Here is a 25,151-nt window from a genome sequence, read left to right on the forward strand (position 1 = left end):
GGTAACTTCATCTTCACTGCATGAATTTTCTCTTCATTTAGAATCCGCTATAACTATTTCTCAAAAAGTTTTGCGCGCGAAAATCCGTGCATATTTCAAAGACACTTTGCATATACAGTGCTCCATTGATCTAGCAGTAGTCCGCCGGCTAAACAATAATGAATTTAATATTTACGGATACTGTGTGCGTTCCCGACATTCAGCAAATCGCAAGACTTTTAAGGTTTACGTAACCATCAATGACTGTATTGTTACATTGAAAAGTAGTATCGAAGGTAAATGCATCTGTTATGATAGTGCGTCTGTATGTTCGCAAAGAAAACACAATTTTACTACTTACGAGGGCCAGTTGGTGTTACTTAAAGACAAAGTAAAAGACGAAAAAAAAGAGGTGGGGTTAAACAAAGAATTGCTTCGAGACGAGATCAGAACTGAAATGTGTAATACACTTAATAAAAATTGTGTTCTCCAGTTTAAGAGCTTCCAAAACCGTAATAGCTCCCATTGCGTAGGGTATGCTGTGTGTAAGTATTCTACCGAACAGAGTATATGCAAGACATTCAGATTCGATGTACATACATCCGACCTAAATGTTAACGTAGAAATACATAGCTCGGGCAGTGACACAGAGCATCATGCCGAGAACTATGTCGCGTTTACCCAACTACGCGGAAGGAAAAGGAAACTAGTTAAGGAAACATTGCAGCATGCAACACCAAAACAATTAATGTCACAACAAGTACTTTCCGCAAGGAGCACCGGGCTTGAAGGTCGGAATATGCAGGATATCAAAACACTTAATGTTTTGAAACAAGCGCGGTGGGAAAAACTGAAGGAAGGCGATTGCGACCGTGACGACGAAGTGGACGTAATTTTACATTACCGCCTTCAAGCTAAAGACGATACGTATTATATTCAACATGTCGGGATTCCTTTTCGGGTTTACTTAATGAGCAATGCTCAGTTAAATATCTTAAAAAATGTATTTAGAAAATCAGTGCTAGTTAATTTACATTTCGATTCCACAGGTTCTGTTGTACGAGATACGCCTTCAGGTCAAAAAATATATTATTATGCAGGTGCCATAAACGTAAAAGGTTATATTCTACCGGTTTTTGAAATGCTCACATGTCAACATGATACCAACAATATTTCCAATTTTTTGCTATTCGTCAAGTTTGAATTGAACAAACATGCACGCAGATGGCCTGTTTTCGGACGAGTAGTTGTCGATTGGAGTTGGGCCTTGATAAAAAGTTTCTTGAGAGCGTGGAACAAAATGGAACTAATAAAATATTTAGAATTTACTTACGCTTACTTGCATGATAATATCAGTAAGGATGAAATAAAAGACATTACGTTTGTTTATTTGTGTTGCAGTCATTTTATGAAAATGATTTCTCGAGCATACCATCGCATATCAAAAAAAAAGGAGCTTAAGTTATTCGTAATGAAAGGTATGGCTACTTTAGTTACGAGTCCAGATATCAACTGCATGCTCGCTCGCTACCATGACTTTGTTTTGGTTTTGAAATCCGAATTCGTGACCGTGAATGTGCATGTTGCTACACAAAAAATTTCAGGCAATGTTTCTTATAGCACTGACGAGAGCGAAACAACAGACACGGAGCTCTACGAAGATACAGACACCGAAGCGAATACAGGAACTGTTTATTTGGACAGTCCGTATTACAAATATTTCAAAAGCGAATCAGAAAAAATTGAAGCAGCGCTGAATTGTAACAGTAATTTTTCATGCGTACCAAATAAACTATTTTGTCCAGATTTTGCAGATTACATTTTAAAAAGGTACATGCCTTTTGCTCCTCTGTGGTCAGGTGTTATTGCGAGCACCCAAGATACGAGTACCCTTCGGTTTAGCAATGCGATCGTAGAAAACTGGATGGGCGAAGTTAAAGGAGACATACTCGATCACAAGATGCAGAACAAGCCAGCCCGATTTATTAACAAAGTGAAAAGGCGCATAATGGCAAAATGTAAGGCTCTGAAATACGAAATACCAAAGAATTCTGTAAAACGTAAACGAGATGTAAAGTGTGTTTTAGAGTTAGAGGAAGACGCAGATGACCCTAATGTTGAAGAACAATGGTCACGAAGAGTTAAACGCACCAAAACGTATTTTGATAGAACATTCACGAACTTACAGATATGCCCCAATTTATTAAATGAAAAGAACGACACTTACATGGTTCAATTTGAACACTCGAAAATTACGGCACCTGTAGTACACGAGGAACTAGTTGATAGTATTTCGCACATCCATGCTGAAATGCCAGGTCATGTAGGTAACCATACCGAAACATGCGTCGATAAACGAGCGGATATTGTCTGTCCCTTACAGATTTCGTCACCCAAAGTAACCCAGGAATTAGTTTATAGTGTACCAAGCATTCACTTAGACAAACAATCTTGCGAAAATATCCGGACCAACAACAGCGTGGCCAAGCAGGTAATATTACAAACACCAGCAAATATCTTCGAAAATCTCGATATTCAATATTCTTGTGAAGTTGCAACCGAACCAATGCTAACTTCGAACGTAAGTGAACTTAACATTGTAGAAGAAAAAACCCAAATTGTAATCGGAACTGCGTTATCACCAACTGAAACTACAACAGATATTAAACAAGGTTCACCTATGCGTAACGAAACATTAAACGCTACTCCAGAGACATCAGAAAGTAAAATTATTTTACAATCGCAAGTGGTCCCTCCGCCACGCGATATTCCGCTGGAATTTTCCATTATATTACCCAATGGCCTACTTCTTGATCCTGAACATTATGTTAAAAACATAGGTAGAGAATACCTGGTTGCCCATTTAAAAACACGCTGCACAGGTTACAGTGTTCATCATAAATTATGGAGTAATGCATACAAGACGCTTTTTGGCGAATTGTGGTTATCAAATTACGTTATAGAAATAATACTGTATGCAATGTTGCATCTATCAAACAGAATGGATGTGCTAATATTGGATTGTGACGTAACAAGTGATATATTTGGTAGAAAACCCAGGGATCCGAAACATAAATCAATTCAGACAACTATTGTCAGTGCACTGGATTTAATTATTATGCCTTTTAACCTAGAAGGAAATCACTGGATACTTATAGTTGCAAACGTAGGAAAAAAAATATTGCAGATTTTTGATTCGCTTCAGTCGCGCGTTGATACAAGGGCTATGCTAAATTCGTTTTTGTCTTTTATGCGACATATAGATAAAAAAAACATGACATTTGACACCACTAAATGGAGGGTGATCTTAGAGACGGAACACCCTAAACAACAAGATGGCTACAACTGTGGCGTGTTTATTATCTATTACGCCGAGTGTTTAATAACCGAACAACCTTTTACAGATAATCTGAACGTACAAAAGTATAGAGAATACTTACAACAATACATCCTCAAAGAATCACAAAGTGTTGTTGATCTTTGCATGTTTTGTGGCCGTGAATCTGGTTTGGATTGGGTAATGTGCGACAAATGTTTGAGATGGATTCACATGCCGGAATGCTTGAACGGTGCAATGGTTAATAAAAATTGTGATTTCATATGTCAGTTATGTGAAACTAATTAAATAAAAATGTTGCGTGTGGAAGTGCATTTCTTCACGGTATATATTTAACGCAGAATTATAACTAAACTTATTGTCGTCCTTAGAATGATACTTGCAGTAGGGAAGATAGATCTAAAAGATTTTCATGGAGTACGCCATTCCTGGTTTTAAATGCATGTCATAGAAATTCCACTGAATTAACAAGAAAGATGACTTCAAAGGCACACAAAAACCACCTGAAATCAACCGATGTCAAATGTTAAACACACATACAACACAGAGAATTCAGTGGAAGGAAATAGTAGGCAAAAATATCACAGCAAAAGCAAATAATGGTCTGACAACAATAAGGCATAACCCGAACGGAATAGAGAAACAACGACCTTTAATAAACAGCAACAAACTGACCACATCTGTTTCCCTCATCAGATTATCTGTTTTTATCATCGTTTTGTTCGTTTGTATGTCGCTCAGTTATCCAACATAAAAAACTTCAATCTAAAACTCAGCCAGTCGTGTTCTGGCCCAGCGGGGCTCTAATACTGTAGCATAATTAACAAAATGAATTTACAACATTGAAATTGGTCATCAAAGTCTTTCATAGGTAACATTGAAAACTTCAATCGAAAACGTATCCAGCGGGGCTCTAATACTGTAGCACAATTAACAATATGAATTTACAACATTGAAATTGGTCATCAAAGTCTTTCATAGGTAACATTGAAAACTTCAATCGAAAACATAGCCAGTCGTGTTTTGGCCCAGCGGGGCTCTAATACTGTAGCATAATTCACAAAATGAATTTATAACATTGAAATTGGTCATCAAAGTCTTTAATAGGTAACATTGAAAACTTCAATCGAAAACATAGCCAGTCGTGTTTTGGCCCAGCGGGGCTCTAATACTGTAGCATTATTATCAAAATGAATTTATAACATTGAAATTGGTCATCAAAGTCTTTCATAGGTAACATTGAAAACTTCAATCGAAAACGTATCCAGCGGGGCTCTAATACTGTAGCATAATAACAATATGAATTTACAACATTGAAATTGGTCATCAAAGTCTTTCATAGGTAACATTGAAAACTTCAATCGAAAACATAGCCAGTCGTGTTTTGGCCCAGCGGGGCTCTAATACTGTAGCATAATTAACAATATGAATTTACAACATTGAAATTGGTCATCAAAGTCTTTCATAGGTAACATTGAAAACTTCAGTCGAAAACATAGCCAGTCGTGTTTTGGCCCAGCGGGGCTCTAATACTGTAGCATTATTATCAAAATGAATTTATAACATTGAAATTGGTCATCAAAGTCTTTCATAGGTAACATTGAAAACTTCAATCGAAAACGTATCCAGCGGGGCTCTAATACTGTAGCATAATAACAATATGAATTTACAACATTGAAATTGGTCATCAAAGTCTTTCATAGGTAACATTGAAAACTTCAATCGAAAACATAGCCAGTCGTGTTTTGGCCCAGCGGGGCTCTAATACTGTAGCATAATTAACAATATGAATTTACAACATTGAAATTGGTCATCAAAGTCTTTCATAGGTAACATTGAAAACTTCAGTCGAAAACATAGCCAGTCGTGTTTTGGCCCAGCGGGGCTCTAATACTGTAGCATTATTATCAAAATGAATTTATAACATTGAAATTGGTCATCAAAGTCTTTCATAGGTAACATTGAAAACTTCAATCGAAAACGTATCCAGCGGGGCTCTAATACTGTAGCATAATAACAATATGAATTTACAACATTGAAATTGGTCATCAAAGTCTTTCATAGGTAACATTGAAAACTTCAATCGAAAACATAGCCAGTCGTGTTTTGGCCCAGCGGGGCTCTAATACTGTAGCATAATTAACAATATGAATTTACAACATTGAAATTGGTCATCAAAGTCTTTCATAGGTAACATTGAAAACTTCAATCGAAAACGTATCCAGCGGGGCTCTAATATTGTAGCATAATTAACAAATTGAAATTATAACATTGAAATTGGTCTTTAAAGTCTTTCATAGGTAACATTGAAAACTTCAATCGAAAACATAGCCAGTCGTGTTTTGGCCCAGCGGGGTTCTAATACTGTAGCATAATTAACAAATTCAAATTATAATTTGAAATTGGTCGTCAAAGTATTTCATAGGTAACATTGAAAACTTCAATCGAAAACATAGCCAGTCGTGTTCTGGCCCAGCGGGGCTCTAATACTGTAGCATAATTAACAAATTCAAATTATAATATTGAAAATGGTCATCAAAGTCTTTCATAGGTAACATTGAAAACTTCAATCTAAAACACAGCCAGTCGTGTTCTGGCCCACCGGAACTCTCAATAAAGTATGATTTTCAATAAATTCATATGACTCTGATATAGAAATTCGTAGCCCAGTATTTTTCTTCCTTAAGGTAACTTTTAAAATTATAAGAAATAAGAAACATTGCTTGTTGCCTTGGAGCCCAGCAAATGCAAATGATTGCTGATTTGTGATAATTATAAGGGATATTTTTTTGTGTTAGTGATTAGTGTGTAATATTTGATGATCTGTGTGAATGTTGGCGTTTCAGCAAATAAAATGTAGTGTTAATAACTCTCATTTTAGATATTATTTATAGGTATATATTTTATGTAATTTATTTGCATGTTGAATCTGTAAATGAAATTGTTAATATTGTAATATTTTAAATATATTTACTAATAATAATAAGCAGAATAACTTCTCTTACCGAAAACAACGGGTGCGGATGTGGTTTTGAGTAACCAAAATTTCGGATAGTAATTAATACATTATTTTTTAAACATTCAGTTTATAAATGAACGTGTTTCCGGTTTTAAAAATTGTAGTATCATTTTATGCACTTTATTATATAAAATACCTGTTTAACCTATGTATTCGAATTAATTTTAAATACAATAGTGTGATTTGTTTTACTGTTCAAACTGGCTGCCTACGAATTATTTATTCCGACACAATCAGTAACGGTATAAATACCAACACAAATATACTGCTTCTTTTTCAACTTCTTCATCGCATAATGTTAAAATAATATGTATACAACCAAGGAAATATCTAGGACATTTTATGTATACTGAATGTTTCAAGCTTCAGCAAACAACTTTTAAATGTATAACTTTGTGCATAGATGAAACACGTTTACATTGAAAGCGAATTATTTTTTGTCTCCATATGGGAACGCGTGCGGCCCCAGAGTTTTGCGCGTGGTTTAAGGGGGTGCCTCCCATTTCAGGTCATGATTTTATATTTATATTAATCACTGATAAACTTTAAGACTTTTTCAGTTGTTTAGCTTTCATGAAATTAAAAATATATACAGCGCGTACTTTTTGCATAATTAGCTGCCAAAGTTACAGTTTTAACATTTTTGGGTTGTACAAATAAGGAGAATTTAATTTATTGCACAACTGAAACTTTTTAGGTTTAACTGCAATGCCACTGGCTACTTCATGATATGGTTTACATTTCTATCACAATAACTCATTTCATGTTTTTTGTCTGTCAAAATCGTAACAAATTTGAGAATTTAGTAATGCCAGGTAAAATTAATTTATATTATTTGAAAGAAATTCAAACCATTTCTTGAAGTAGCCAGTGGCATTGCAGTTAAACCTAAAAAGTTTCAGTTGTGCAATAAATTAAATTCTCCTTATTTGTACAACCCAAAAATGTTACAAATGTAACTTTGGCATCTAATTATGCAAAAAGTATGCGCTGTATATATTTTTCATTTCGTGAAAGTTAAACAATTAAAAAAGTCTACAAGTTTATCTATAATTTCTATAAATATAAAATCTTGACCTCAAATGGGAGGCACCCCCTTAACCGGCACAATTATCTCTGGATAGACTGCTTGCATATTGTATACAGCCCATAGCTTGGCATATATGCATGCAATAAGCAGAAAACTTTATAATACACACAAAGTTTTCCATGACACACAGTTTTCACGTTTACGTTTATCAACTCCGTTTCACAGTCACGATTTTGCAAGTGCAAGTGGACTTCCTCAGTCAGGGGCTTCTTAATTCCCCCTATCACCCCCCCCCCCCCCCCGGGTTCTACATACAATGCATATAGACCTGCTGTTTTTTTTTCTCACAGGAAATCCTAAGAAAGCCAACGTAAACTATTCAATGTAAGCTCGTTTCATAGCATGCTACTTTGGTTGCTGGTTCTCAACACTGGGGCTATATAAGACGGTATTATTTAAGTAACTACATCTAAACTAAGTTATGCTGAGCATATTATATTGTAAAAATTTTTTTAATATATTGCTTAAATTAGGATAATTATTACTAAAATTAAGGTCTATTTAAGTATAATATAAAAATGTCATTGGGGAAAAAGTGACTCGAGTCATTTGCGGCTTAAGGCCCTTTTCGTGATTTCATTCACGTAGATTCTGCCAGTTCTTTGATTAAATGTTGATGTGCTATACAGTTTTGTCAGTGAAAATGGCATTATTAATTATTTAAAAGTTTTCGGATACGCAATTTTCTACTTCAATATGAATGCAGAAGATCGTAACTTACTTTTTTTTTCTTAAGACATGTAAGCGGTGGTTTGAATGCTAGCAGTACTAGCAGCCGGTATGACGTACTTCATTGGTGTGGTTTCTCCGGCACGTTACACGATTTGCCCAGCTATTGTAACGTGTCCCTCTTTTTCACACCAATTTAGTTTTTCATTCATTATTTTATTAATCTTTATCAAAATTAAAGAGGACTCCGTCTATGGTTGAGACTTTGGCGACAGTGATGGAGCTTTTAAACAAACGTCAACCGCTAGGCTTATGCTATTCGTATATTGTTGAATTCATGAATTGTTGTGTGATCTGAGCTGTGATAAGTATAAAATGAATATCGATTTCAGCATTATCATGTACATTGTGTCAAACTTTGCGCCAGTTGGATTTTTTGGCTAATATTTTTAATTTTGTAAATACAGTTGTTAAAGTCTGGGACGTAAGAAAAATTCAATTTGGGGCAAGGTCGAGTGCGGCGTCTCACTCCAACTCATTCTTCACCAAGACCCTCCTGCATTAATTACTTTTTTAAAATCTCATCGGTTGTAAATGAATAGGCCTACATGTTGTTTGGTATACTAAGAGTTTAATGGATTTAATTTAATGAAACATTTTTTTTTTCCACGGAAGGGAACCAGATTTTATACTAAAGCTAATCTGAATGTAATTGTTTGAAATATCAATTCGTAAAATATCATTGTGTGTCATTGCGAATTACATTACCTACAGTGTTAGATCGAAAAAAAACCACGTCAAAAAAAAAAACAAAGGCCTCAAGGTATCTCCCCTAGATAAAAGTTGAAAACTATTTTGCTGTAAATGTGACAAATAAAGCACATTTTCCACATAATAAGTAAGGTTATTTCGGCTTGAAATTGTTTCAAAGTTAATCCCTTACACAGCAACAGTCGCATTCCGAGCAAGATAAGTGCATCCATCTGTGCGATTCTCATTGTTACTGTTCGTTTTATATTAAGATACATACACAACTATGAAAGGTTTTTGTAAAATCCAGTATATTTTTTTCTTCAGAACGAGACACCTTCATCTGTCTGCCTCGTCCTGACTTCTAGCATTGAAGCCTTATGTTCGCGTTACACTTTGACATGCATGTTTTAAGAATTTACCGTGCTGTTAATGAAACACTTTGTAGCACACTTTGTATGCACTATGTTTAGCTTCATGCATTGTGTCTTACAGTAAGATACTCCAAAATTTAATGCAGGTAGTTAATAAATGCACTCAATCATTGACTAAGCTGATGTTTCTGTTCTCCTTGACTAACTTCTCGCTCGCATGGTGATACAAAACCCAAAGCCAGGGACAATTTGGATGACAGTGTTTCAACTAGTGATGGGTTGGTATCAAAAGACGAAAACCAGAGTACTTCATCTTCGTGCAATAAGTTACGAAAAACCATTTCAGCGTTTTATAGTTTTCGCCGTTTATACTACGTACATATTTTGTTGGGCAAATTTTTGAGTAGTTTTTATACCTACCTATTCAAACATTTTAATAAATCCTTGCAATCACTCGCGAATATCCTTCACTGAAGCACACTAAAAATAAAATGAAGTTTCTTTATAATGCTGGAGTATCGAATGCGGTAATGTATAATATTATATTTTAATGACATTTCAGTTTTCGCCACTTTGTAATCTGATTAAACTTTGATGAAATCAAAATACCATTAAATCCGTATGGGAAATAATTTTAAAAAAAGTGTTACATTCCCAAGTAGGTCGCAGGTCGATGGTACTTCACACATATTTCATTTATGGACTGACATATTTGTTATATTTATTGATCTCGTGTATGCTCTGAATGTAAATAACACGATATGTAGGTTAATAGTTATGCAGGCTAAAATATGTATAATCAAAGTTAGTTTGGCAACCAGGCCTATTTGCATGACAGTGCCACTAAAGTGAATGTAATGCAATTGTAAATTTTTTTTTTTTTGCAAAACAAAGCTTGAAATGTTTTTTTTTTTTTTTCAATTCATAAATTGTCTTAGAAGTTTATATATAATGCTGTACCATACATAATTGTGTATTTAAACGAAACAAGTAAACTAAGTGAAGAAGTATTATGTGTTATCATTTAATATTGCATTTGTATGATGAAATTTTCAGGAATCGAGAAGTTCCTTAAAATACAATTTTTTTGGAGGGTCAATGTTGGCACGCCTTGGCAAGCATATCGAGTCTCGCCAAGGCATAGTCGTCAAAAACGAAAGAAACAGTAAGTAACAGGCTTATAGTTATGGAGTTAGGAATTGTTAGGAGACGGCATGCAGTGGCAATTAAAGTAATTTTTTTTTTACCTCGTCATTGTCATATTGTTCCGCCCAAAACATTGCGGAAATGTTGCTTGATAACATATTGTGATGATTACAAAGTATAAATTTTAATCTCCTTAGTTGGACAGTCACTTTTATAAAAAATATATATATGTCATTTGAAATAGTTTCCACAATGCAAGCACTTCACTTCAGCCGTTTTAGGCGTTTAAGCCTAACCAATAAGGCGCAACAATTAGCGGAAGAAAAAAAATGCCTTCACTCAGTTGCCATCAAATAGACTTGGCTACCCTCTGTTTAAACGAGGGACATTCCGAAAGTAAGTTTTGTCATTTTTTTTTGAATGAGCATATGCTACGCTAGGTGAAACAAGCAATCGCCATAAGAATCCACACCCGTTGCTGGTTCAACGACGTAAGTAGCGTCAACGGAGGAGGACTGTTGCATGCGCAGAGCGCCGAAGAAAAGAGTATAGCAGCAGCAGACCGGCGGGCCCTTACAAATCACGATGGAAGACAGACACTGACAACATAGTCGCCAATGGAAAAGCGTGCTCTTATACAATATGAATGGGCACGCGGGACTGGCGTGTCACTTCAAAAACAATGCTTAGGTGGAGCAGGCTATGCGACAATTCCTTGCATCGCAGGGCACCGTGTTTTACCAGAGTGGTTTCTTCAAACTGATTGCACGCTACGACAAATGTCTTAATGCCGGTGGCGACTATGTCGGAAAAAAGTGCAAGGTGTATTGTTCATGATGCCATGGTGCATTTTGTTTGGCAATAAAGTTTCTGTGTGAAAAAGTTACGAAACTTACTTTCGGAACGTCCCTCCTAGTATAATCATCACAATAACGCAAAATGTTTTACGTTACGGCTTTGTTTGCGTTCTCTGTACATACCGCAACTCCTGCACCCAAGGTATAGCATGTGTACAGCGAAAGAAGTAGCAAGTATGCAAGGCGTATCTATTCTCACCCGAGCGCACATGTGCCAGTGAAATAAATTGTTAAAAATAAATAAATAATTTTTAAGTCATCATTTATTTTAGGAAAATATTTTAATTTTATATGACAAAACATGTATAATTTTTATTTTAAAATTTATGAAGGTAAACAATTTTTTAGTAAAACATTTGCGTTATTTAACAATTTTTATATTTTAATTTATTAAAATTATACACCTTTATTTCTAAGCATAATTTAAAGTATATGAATATTTTTGAGGGGTTGAGCGTTATAAGAAATTAAAAGTTTCACTTTGTTTGCTTCTTACATGTAAGCCATCTCAAACCCACAAAATTGTGTGCTATGTGGGGTAACAGTCAATAAATTCAAACTTAAAATTGTACATTGTATTACTTTAAATTTCACGAGCTTACACCGAGCTGAATCATATGGGTGTATCTTATTTTCACTGTAAATTTCAGAAAAATTGCTATGTCTAAAAATGATATTTATTTGTTATTTCATTGTAGTATAATAGTACACGATTTATAGTAGCCTGCTCCACAACTACATTTGCCTAAACAAACGTTCATAAGACATTTCTATGTGCAATGACTGCTTGAAGCAATGGACAGCACTAACTCAAGTGTAATGTATCTATTGTATGTATTGTGAATCACCTACATCATGTTTATAACTGTTACAGGGAAAGGAAAACATATATACGGATTCTGCACCGGTGGAGCCACAGTGAAGGACTCTTTAAAGAGAATTAAAAAAAATCACTCAATGTTCCGAGCAGTGCCAGTGATGCTCATGCTCGGCACAAATGATATATTGGTAAATAAATTTATCAATACGTGGAATGTAATTTATTTACATATGGAAGTATGTCAAAATGCAAATTAATGTTGTAATACGTACTTTTTAATAGTTATCAAATTTATCATGAACTGCATTATGGGATGCAGAGTGGTCAAATCATCGGCCACACTGACCTGTAAAAGTCCTTACTCAGTTCCTCTTGTCAGTGCTGTGCTGATAGTGGATATAGTCATGTCACAGTGTGACTATGCACTTGATCAACAGAGGATGATTACAACATTTAATATTATTAAACAGCCCCTTGAAATGATGGCTGTACATACTTACACGTGTTAATATTACGAAAAAAAAAAAAAAAAAGTTTTACAGGCCACACTAACTTTAACCATACAGAAATTTATGCTTAATTTATTTCGTCATATTTCTGGACAATTCTTGAGAAATGTATTTGGATACATTTGCCACTGCTTCGTATAACATAACTTCTCAAAAGTAGAATTAAACATGCATACTTTTAAAAGGAAAATATAATTTCATGTTTTTTTTAATACTATTGAAATATTGATATTGGTAGTTTCAATTGTATAGCTAAATATTCGGAAAGAAATATTTTGAGAAACTTGTTAAAACTTTTGTCAGGTAATTTATAAAAAAAAATATGTAGATTCTTCTTACTGGTCTGGCAAATTATGGACGTTTAGGATGATAAGAACTGCATTCTTATTATTAGTTCAGTGAAGCGTAATAAAACAAATTGTGTAAAGTATTAAAATAGTTTGTCAAAGGTGTAACACGCGTTCATTTGTTTTATATTGTTAAAGGTATATCTTTAAATGCTACTTTAAACCAATGGTGGTACACTGAATACAGTAGATCCCTGTTATAATTTTTTTAAAGGGACAAGATAAGGTAAATTTTAAAAGTCGGCAAATATAGTAACTTGGCATTCAATTGCAGAACATAATCTTCAAAAATTTAATATGATTGAATAAATTTAATTCATCTTTGGTTTAAAGTTTTTTTTTTGTTTTCATTAAAAATATATAATTTCCATATTTATTGGTGTGGAACATTTAAGATACATTTATTCACTTTCACAGAGCCATCACTGACATAAGTGAAACTATTTCATGGGTTGTCTGTAAGAACGTGATTTTCAACCATAACTTACTGAATTATTGTTAAATTAGCCTACTGAAACTACCGAGGTTCATGAAAATCATTTGGAAAAATTATTTGGTAAAAGTTACAAAATCCAAATTAAAAAATTGCAAATCTGCAATTGCAAACTACTTTATACAAACTGTTAACATATCTAAGACATTGAGTTTAAGTAATAGATGACTGTAAGAAATACGCCAAACATGGCATTGATGAAAACATTAAAATAAAATATACCAAACTTGCTTATGCGCATTAACTTGTATGAAATGCAGTTCAGCCATGTGTCCTGTGAATGTGTAAATATATACTGTATTATCATATTTTATATCAAAACGCATGAACGTAATTTGTGGTACGGTATGTTGCTCTAGAAGGGCACGAGACTGCAGTACATGGAGCGAGATATCAGTAATATCATAACAGAACTGAGGCGAAGGAAGTGTAGGGTGGTTTTGGTTTTGTTGCCCCCTATACCCCGCCTACACCCGGGAAGCTCGCAGGACCACGTTCGGAAATTGTTTAACAATTATCTTCGCTGCAAAGCAGGTAACCTTTATTAGATACCATAATTCTCATGTTGGGACAATTTAATTGTTGTATTTCATTTTTGAAAAACTTTCAGGATATGAGGGAAATATTGATTACTTGGTTTAGGGCCATGTAGAACGTAGGAGAGGTTGTGTTCAATTAAAAAATACTCAGTGAAGATAAAACTGCACAGACATGTGTAAAAAAAGTTGTATTCAATCTAAAGTTTACATCCGTTTTTAATGGATATTTTCATTACAGTTAGTAAAGTATGAAACATTTAACATCAGAGAAAGTATAATTTCTTGTTACGTAAGTATTTCATTGTTCTTGCAAATGTGATGTAACACAATGCACGTAGATACATTGCAATGGTTTGGAGAAATTATATTGAGTTCGGGGGAAAAAATATAGATAGTTTTTGTAAAATTTTTCACAGTGCGTGCATTGTTGTGTTATATCACATTCCCAAGAACAATGAAATGCTAACGTCACAAGAAATTATACTTTCTCTGATGTGAAATATTTTATACTTTACTAACTATAATGGAAATAAACATTAAGAACGGTTGTAAACTTTAGACCAGGACAGCTTGTTGCCTTTCAACAGAACGTCCGGCAGACCAGAACACTGGACACCGGAGAGTATAGAGATGTGGAAAGTGGTTGAGTCTGTAAATCAGTCCCTCGTGACAGACTTTATTAACTGCCAAAGGTTAAGGTTATCTTAAGAAGTCGGCTTTTGAGGCTTCCAATACTGTTGGTGATTTTTTTTTGTCCCTGGGCTGTAACATGCTTCATCATATTGATTAATAATAATAAGTTCTCACAACTTTTTTTTGTTGTAGAAGGCAGAAACATCCAAGTCATTGATATGGAAGGAGTTTTCACCTGGGAAAATGGTGAAATAAAGCACCATTTGTATGAGAAGTAAGTAGTATTCAGATAAGAGGTATTATAAATTAATAATGAACAGTACGTTTTGTTTAACTGAGCACGATTCTGCAAGATGAGATGAAGTTTAGTTCTTCCTGTACTTGCTACTTTGCACTGTTATCTCAGTCAATATTTTGATGTTACTCAATCAAACCTACAACACTCTAGCCTTTAAAAGTAACGTTGTTAAAATGCGAATGTAATGATTAATACCTTTCTAAACAAAATACTTTATTTATAATCGGAAAAATTACGTTCTTGCAATTTAAAAATATGAATACATGATTATCATATGCATGTATTTTCGACAATCTGTCTTGTAATATAGTTCGACATTTGCTTATGTTTGTTATGAGTAGTTTCTTTTTCCAAAAATAACTAACATTCTTGACATACTTGTGTTGATGTAAATGACAAAACTTTGACATGAGTTTATCTCTTTTAATGCATACAAAGCTTTCTTCTCCACAGCACATTCCAGCTTTCGTTATGAAAATCGCATTATCATTGCCATGATATATTCTTGACAAGAGATAGATAATGAATATTCTTGCCAATTTAATTTATCGTTATGCATGAAGACATATTTGGCAAGCTTACATTCATTGAAAAGGTTTTACATATTAAACTAAAAAATATAGTCAATTTCAGATGAAATTTTAAGTGTTAGACAATATTTGTAACGCTGACAATATATCCTTCAAATAAATTAAAAATTGTAATTAATATTATTATTAAAATTTACCATGTGACAAATGATTTTGGACACAGTATGTCTTGTAATTTCAGGGTGATGGGGACACGACCAGATGGCATCCACTGGAATGCGCAGGGAATGGATGCCGCAATTAGAGAGCTATGGTTTAAACTTAATTAATGACGGCTACTTATTAAATTAATCAGCCCACACAAGTGTCCACAAACTATATTATTGCACTGTTTCACATCAATTTCTCACAACAATAAAAAATTACAATATAATAATCCAGGTATGATAATAACCATATCGGTTTACACTATACAAATTGTGCAGTGCTAAGGATGTTGATATCGACAGGAACAGTCAATTATACGAGAAAAACCCACAAAACATTTTCTAGCAGTCACCGTGTATCATAGCCTACATATGACCCATATTCAGCAGTATTCTCCCCATCTCTCGGTTGTATGTTCTAGTAACTCGATGAAATTGTAGAACGAATAAGTTGAAATTATACCTTTTTAAAAGCAAAATAATATTTGCTTATGTAATGTATCTCTATTTTAAAGGGAATTGTGGTTTGTTGTGCTTGTGCGAGTTTTTTGCGGCAACGTATATGTATTGTAATAATGGAAATGTTTCTTCCTTTTGATTTAATTTTATTTCTAACACAATAAAATAACATTCCGCAAATTAATGCTTCTGTAGCGGTATATTACCCGACACTTGTTATAATGGACAACAATTTTGTTATTTAATAAAATATTTGTTTTCATCATAATTCACCTGATTTTCGATATTATAAGGCATTACTAGCTGCCCGACCCGGCTTCGCACGGCTATAATAATGGTAAAAAATTAAGCCACATCTGCCATTTACAGTAATGGGAAATAAAAAAATTCAGTGAAAATTTATTACAATGCTGTATAATGTACCGGAGAGAATATGAATAGCACCAATGGTTTCCCGACTCGTGCACGCAACGTACAACTGATGTACCCGTACTTCGCTACGGCAGTCTACAGGCAGATCACTCTTGCGCCGCTCATTATACATACCCCTCCTTGTGGGTACGCCACTGCCGCGCGATGCCCGTTGCCATGGAGACGCAGAAGGCATGAAAAATGCAAAATCCGGTTCTCATGCAAAGTACCCACTGTTGCCTGGTTTTAACCACCCATGGAATCTAATTTTCGGAAAATGTCATCCTGCATAACATAAGGAACATTACTGTGAAGTTTCAAGTCTGTAAAATATATATACTTGAAAAAAAGGGCAATAAAAAAACAAATTAAACACAGAGAGAGGAAAAAAAACAATAGTTTAGGTTTGCGATTAAAAGTGATTTAAAGTATTTAAATACTGATTGAACTCTTATGAGGGTACTGATTGCTTCGTTGTTAATATCACCTGGGGTTTTTTTTCTTGTATGGGAAAATTAAGAATGATAAGGCATCTAGTGCGTGGCAACAATGTTAATAGGCAATAGGAAATAAACTTCTAGCGCCTACGGCATTGTCAACACACACTTCGTACGTGTACTGCATGTTGTATCTAACCCCCTCGAACGCATTTGATTCTAAATTGGACTTTTAGTAAGGATCTCTAGTGTTATTGATAATATAATATAGCATATAGCCTTCCTCGATAAATGTACTATCCAACACTGAAAGAATTTTTCAAATCGGACCAGTGGTTCCTTAGATTAGCGCGTTCAAACAAACAAACAAACAAACAAACAAACAAACAAACTCTTCAGCTTTATAATATTAGTATAGATTAAGTGGAAGGATCCATGATGTAGTCTTTTCGTGGTTTTTTAATCAACTAATTCATACATTATACATATTGGCTGATACTAATTTTTTGCAGCATGTTATAAAAATTTTAATTGTTGATCAATAAACATTCCCAAGAATTTTGGTATAGAGAACTGTGAGAAATAATTTCCAGAATTTTCAATGTTAACATCAACATGTCCAAATACATCGGTTTTTCTTAGTTTAATATCTTAAGTTTTTGAGGCGTTGAAGAGAATTTGGTTTTTTGAAGGAAAAAAAAAATTCCTTTCTGATCAAGTTGTATCCTGAATATATTCTGTGTTCTGTGACTTTTTCATTAAAAATAATTGGTGTGTCGCATGCAAACAGAATAGTTTACCTTGATCAATTTGTAGAGGAAAGTTTGTGATATTAAGACTCCAAGGACGGTGGTAGCCCTGAATTGCTCCCCTATGGTACTTTATTTCTGACAGCTGACCAGAGTAATAATTATCATAAGCAATGTTAAATTGTACCCTACGCTTAATTTCCTTAAAATGGGACTGAATTAAGGCATATACTGTACCACGTTTACCATAGTGGTAAAGTTTATATAAGAAGATTGTAATATTAACAGGATTGTATTATGTTAATGTATTTTATCAACCGCATTATGAACTGAACTTATGAAGTACGAAATAACAGTAATTTTTTTATTTATTTTTTTTAGAACTACATTGATGGCCGCTATATATTTATATATATTTTTTGAATATTATTTTAAAGTATTCAAAATAGTTTTGCCACCATATGTAATACAATTTAAGGTATTTTTTTGGGTTATCCGTTTAAAGAATTTTTTTTATATTTACCATTTTTAGACAAACTGACACCAATCCTTTCTATAAATGACAGTGTTTAACCCGGAAACGGAAAAGGGGGGGGGGGGGCGGGCTGATATCGCCACAGTGCGATAAATAATACAAAAAGAACTTGGTAAATATATTTATTTAACTTAGTGATAAAACATTTAATATTAAAATTTTTCTTGTGTTCAAATTATCTTCGCCTTAGCGTACGTCTTAAAGAAATGTTTTTTAGTCATTAATAATAAATAAATAAAATTTATTTTTAATAACTATACCACGTTTGTCTTTGTTTCACCCCCGTATCTCCGTGATACAGTTTATAATTCTAACTGAACTAGCATGATTTGTGCACTTAAATTATTTGGACCCAATAACGCATTAAGCTACTCAGTGAAATATTCAGGATGCCCTTAAAGGGCTGAAGCAATGACACTACCACGCACTTTCATTGTATTACGAAACACTTTCTCAAGTGAAATCTGACACGGCTAGTTTGATTATTGCTAAGCTCGCGGCCGGATGGAACTTCCACAGTAAAACCACAGAGGGAACAACTGCGAGATGAACACGGGGCCACACTTTGGTTTGGGCTGTTGAGGGCGGCTACTGATGAGGTGCTTAGAACCACCAGGAGACACGTCAATCTCAGCTGATACGTATAGACATTTGGATAAACACATATTTTATGTAATTGAAGTTAATATAAAGTGAGATATGTATGTTATGCTTGCCAAATCTATGATTGTCATATGTAAATCATAATTTATGGAAGTTTAAGAATGTATCTGTAAGTAGCATCATTTTGCATTCTCAAAATATCTCCATAATACTATCATCTTATTTTTGTCTGAATTATTTGAACCTAATTAATATACAATTGCATGCTCATTATGAAACCAAGCGAACCATATTTAAAATTGTTTTAATGTGAAGGAAAAAATATTATTTATATTAAAATTAACAACACTAATATAAATTAGCATCTTGCATAGGTACCATACAAAAATTGTTCTAGCACAAGTTTGAAATATTGCCGTGCTTAATGTGTTCTACGGTCTTCTGTGATTCACTGTACCTAACATACACAGATATAAGCACTGAAATTTGTGTGAGCGGCTATTGTTTTCAAATGACCATACAATTATAATGAATTACATTACATTACATCACATAACGTACATTGCATGCTTCCACTGTTGCACTAGACATACAGTCGGTGAAAAAAATTAAAGATGTTCTAAACCTGTAATATTTACAATGACAATATTAAATTGGAAGCCTTTTTTTTTTTACCCAAACATCATAAAGAGCAAGCATTTAAATATGATAGAGAATGAAGATGATGATATAAGATATTATGAGGTGATTAAACGGAATTGAATGCTAACAAAATTACGATTGTTGACCGTTGGCTGGGATGTTGTAAACAATGTGAATAATTAAAGAGTTTAGATTCAAAAGGAATTGAGTGAAAACCCCAGATCTTCACGATATTTATATCAAAATATCATATGCGCCATGACTAGTGCCTAGCCATATTTTAAAGAACTATTGCCAAACCATAATTGCTATTGTATTTCATTTCGAACATCAGGCATGGCACATATGTTATATTGATGGATTAATAATGAACAATTGAGCTTTAGCACTTAGTCCCTCTTAAATTTAAAAGAATACGAAAAATTTATGTTATGTTGTTTATATTAAACAAATTTAAAGTGTAGCAAAAACACTCAACCTGATTTAATACATCCTTAAATCCTATAGCGCCCCCTCCCCTTTTTTTACTTATATCAAACATTGAAGTTTTATATGTATATATATGTGCGTGTATTCATCTTTCTGCACTACTAAAAGTAATACATTTTGAAGCAATCAAGTTTCGCAAGTACTTTTCAGCTGCAGTGACATGGGTGAATAACATGATGAGTTTAACATACTTAATGAACATATACTGTGAAATAAGTTTTGAATGTATTTTTAAAATTCATCTAAATATTAATTTATAAACTTGTAAGCTTAATATTGCGAATGTTATGTGTTATGAATTAATTATTAAGTTTATATAAAACGTAATTATGCTGTAAACATTGGAATATTTTTGAGAAAAATGTGGTGTTTTGATTAAGGAACACGTTAAGTTAGTCGTTTTATCGTAGAAAAAGTGTTACTAGTTTTTCTCAATATTTCTTCTAAATGATTTCAAACAAACGTTACTTAAAAAGTTTTAAGTTGTATGAATAGTTTGGTTTGTGGTCTAAGCTAACTAATCTGTTCATTGTAATACTAAAGACAGCGTAATTGTAATAGTTCGCATTTAAATTCACATGTCTCAGATATTTGATCAAACGTATTCATCTTCCAAGTCTGCGAATGCTAAAACACTAATATGTTCCGAGGCATTGAATTCAATCTTGAAATACTTCACGACCAGTGTAGACTGTGTGTCACTGAAGGCATGGCTCTTTGGTTGTTTCATTGTCAAGAATTTAGTTATAATATTTCAAGGTAAAAATGAATCTTATTTTAAAAAGTATGGCTATTATTTGTATATTAATTATCTGTAATCATGCTGCTGAAATACATTAACTACCTAAAAGATATACAATATAAATATAATAGTATGTGTTATGTATGTAACTTGTTTACTTTATCTAACAGTTTGTTTCCGTGCAAATGTAAAACAAATAAGCAAAAAATATAATCATAATAATGTTCCAGTGTGTTTTCAAGTATTAAAATTAACGTTATAATAACAAATATTTAACTGTTTATTTTATTTATACCTTCCCGTTATCACTACAAGTTGAGAATTCTGCTATTATACGATGGAAGTGAACTAAAATACAAAATATGAAAAGAAATAACAAACAATGACACATACCTGACACAAAAAAAGGTTAGAATTATTTAATATAACAAACACCAATTCCAAGTTATACTTTCAACATATTTACAAAACATAGGGTCAAACAGGCCAACAAGGAACATCATATTTAATTAAAATAATTTCCAAACAAAAATTTTCTGGGATTTTAAAAGAAATAAAATAATTAATGAAGGTAGTTTGAACTTATACTTGCATACAAAAAATTTATTTTTCTTTCAGGTATTCAAACACCTCGCCTTTACTTATAATAAAGGTATAATCAGAAACTGTCTCAACAAACTGATTCATTCAAAACAATTCCAGTAGGTAATAGAACACAACACACTACATCACATTAAAAGCCAGAACTAAGAATGAAGAAGGTCGGTAAAATGAAATTAAAAATAAATCAACTAAAACATTTAGATAGTAAAGCAAATGTAATAAACATAAATGACACAACATAATTAGCATGGACCTTAACAGAAATTAGATTATTATCGGTGTTGCTTAAAGAATATACAGAAATATTGACGAACCAGAAAGAAAATATGGAAAGCATCGTTCGATAAGGAAGCTTAAGATATTGCTGAGTTTAGGTGTGATGTTCGTTTGATACGTAGTTTCATCCCTATTTACCTTTATCTATGTTTCGTTGTGTATTGCATCAAGGTTATTGTTTCTTATTTATTAGGGGCTGAAAAAACAATTTTATAATAATTTATCCCTAACCGAACTCCGGAGTCGCAGGCACAGCTAGTATAAATATTACGAGTTCGTGGGGAAACAGGGTTCGTGAAGGATAGCCCAAATAATTATTTTATGGTTTTCTCTATTTACAGAACTGATTAAATATCCACACTTGATATCTGTCCACAAGTCACTAATTGCTCTTCAAGTCCGCAGTTCGCCTCTTCACAGGAGCAAGGCTCAACAGCGATTCGCCCCTAACCTCGCACCTGTCCACTCGCAGACTCGTCCGCCACTCAGCCGCGCACTAGGGTCCCGTCACTGTCTTCGCACAGTCTTCGTTACTGGAACGCCTCTTCACAATATTTAACTTTAAAGCTTAATAAATATACAACAACAACTTTGGTATAAAGATAAATCTGAACATCATCTGTGTACATGTGATATTGGCAAGTTTTGAGGCATTTAAGTAAGTCATTAATAAAAATTGCAAATAAAAGTGGACCAAGAATCGAACCCTGAGGAACTCCCGCTTTTACAAGGAGCCAACAGGAAAATTCACTATCAAGGGCGACACATCGGCAACGACCGCTAAGATAGAATTCGAACCAAGCCAAACTCTATGAGAGAAGTTGTAGAGAACTGAAATTTTACTTAGTAAAAGGGCATGGTCTACCGAATCAAAAGCTTTACTGAGGTCAAGCAGCATTAAAATCGTTAGTACCCGCTTATCAATAAAACAACGTATATTATCCATAGCATTAATTAGGGCAGTAGTGGTACTGTGACCAGGTCTGAAACCTGACTGGAAAGTATCTAAAAGATTTCCTTTTCATAGGTATGTACAGTTTGCTGATGCACCAGGTGTTCAAGAGCTTTGGAAACAGCAGGTAGGATGCTTATAGGGTGGAAGTCTTTGGATTATTCTGGAGACTTAATTTTTGGAATTGGTTTAATAAACGAGTACTTCCATATAGTTAGATATTGACCTGTAGTAAGTGTTGCATTAAAAATGTACTCCAACAGAGGTACAACAAAAGGTTTGTCATTACCAACCGCATTACTTTTAATGCGACACAGGGCCTTCGCAACATCTAAGCACGACATAACCGCACGTTTTATGTGTGTTGCACAAGGTTTGCAGGAGAAAACTTTTGATATGTTACTAAAAAAATGTTGATTCTACCACTGTTGAAAAATACAGCGTTTATATATTTTTTCTTACATTAAAAACCTTAGTTCCCTAAGACCAAAATTTGCCCCAACCCGAGCAACTTTAGGCTCCCGCAGTACAATACACACTACGCCGCTCGGAACCTTTCACCGGTCATATCAATTGAGTCAGAGCAATATACCATTTTAATGCTTAAGAATCATGCAACAATCTTTTCTAACGTCTTTTAAGTCGGTCCATTCAGGTTTATGTTATCTGTATTTTCATTAATTTTATAATTAAATTTATATATATATTTCATAATATGAAACATTTTTCAATTATATCAAGTTGAATAATATATTTAGAATAATTTTGTTTGGTTTACTACAGTAATAACGTTTACGGAATGCAATATTGTGGAGCACTCAAGAAGCTATTATTCAAAGTTCACTTTACTTTTTTGGTGTAAAGCACAAGGTTTGCGGAGGTTAATTTCACATGTAACTAGAAAAAGATGATATTACAACTGTACCAAATCTCAGTTAGGGGTGAATATTTAATAGGTTACAAAACCTGGATTGCATGGGAGCGAAAGTCACCCCAGCCTTTGCAGCTGTAGCACTGTCGCAATACGTACACAACACTGCTACACTCGGATCGCTCTAGCGATTTAATAAATTACACAAGCCTCTTCAAATATATCACATTTCAGCTTACAAAATATGCAAAAACTTTTTTTCAGGCTAATTATTACATCGGACCATTAATTTTAATGTGATTAATATTTTTATGTCATTGGCTGAGATAAAAAAAAACACTTTTTTATTACTTCATCAATTTCTATCACACCTTTTATACTAATATTTGGCACATGTTTTAATATAAATGTGTGAAATAGTGTTTCTAGATTATTTTGATGCATTTATGGAGAGGCTATGTTAAAAACTGCGTAAATGAGAAGCAATTTAATGGACTGTTGTGAGTCGCTGTCATCTGGGACCTAACTGCACGTTTTCGGTGATACGCACAATGGCTACAGCGGTAAACATTCGGTATATTATTTAGCATAGTTGACTCTACCACTGTGAAAAAATTCATCTTTGGGCAAAATTTTCACAAAATATTGTTTCCTGGGATATAGCTTTCCTGTAGCCTAGTCTGAACCCAGTTAACTAGCCCCGGGGGGGGGGGGGGGGGTCAGTGGGGGGCCCTGAGTGAATAGGCGACCGTCGCACGAACAATGAGTGACGCGACTACAATGACGGACTGCCAGGCCCCTTCAGGGCTGAGCACCAGCGAACAGCCGGTTGCCACGGTCGGGAGATCTCTACGACCGACAGCCCCCCTCCCTCCCTAGTGACGAGGGGCACCAGTACCCGCGGGTATTTCATGCGCTCAAAGGAGCACACGTGCCAAAACCGCGGCCGTCACGGCTCCATCGCCGAGTGTCACCGCGCGGTCAAGGCGCCCAACACTCGGGCCCCCTTCAGAGGGACGAGATCCCGCGCAGATTCGTGCTACGCGGCGTGAATAGACACACCCCGACCGACTTCCTCCAGGACTGTCTGTATATAACTTGTGGTTTCTGGAAAACCGCGGGACCAGGCAGAAGAGCGATGGTGCCTCAGGCCTGCGATCATGAGCGCATCCACGCCTTACGCGAGCTCGCAGGCGGCTCATAAGACTGAACGCTACAGGCGTCCGGCGCCCCACGCAGTGCAGCAGGTGGCAGCGCTTTGGCCACTCACAACAGAATGGACTCGAGCTAGTTATTATTTCAATAATGACAATACAAATAATTTAAACATAATATCCAACATGGCCTGCGTTCCCTTTCTCTCGTTTTGCTGGCGACTCGTTGGCCACTACTCTGGTAACAAAATAAACTCAGTTCAGGCACGAGTAGGCAAAAACCATACACTGCTCCCAGTCCACGACAAATCTCTCTCATACCTCGGCCATAAGATAAACACAACAGGTCTTAAGGAACAATCATCCTCGGTGAGCTATTAATTAAACCTAACGTGTAGCTGGTATTAAAAAACCACATGAAAATTACATTTATAACTAATATATTATTACGACAGGCTGCCCTCTGAACACTAACAGTCCTAATAATACAGGCAGCCTCAGTCCTTTTTAACTTCGCTAGTTCACGAAGAGACCAGTCAGTCGACGCCAATATAGGTACTCGGGCAGGCAATGGGTACTACTGCCTCTCGGTCCGCGGCTCAGCGATATGGCCGCATCTCCAGGTGATTGTT

Source organism: Bacillus rossius, chromosome 1, assembly GCF_032445375.1.
Source record: "Bacillus rossius redtenbacheri isolate Brsri chromosome 1, Brsri_v3, whole genome shotgun sequence".
Classification (NCBI taxonomy): Eukaryota; Metazoa; Arthropoda; class Insecta; order Phasmatodea; family Bacillidae; genus Bacillus; species Bacillus rossius.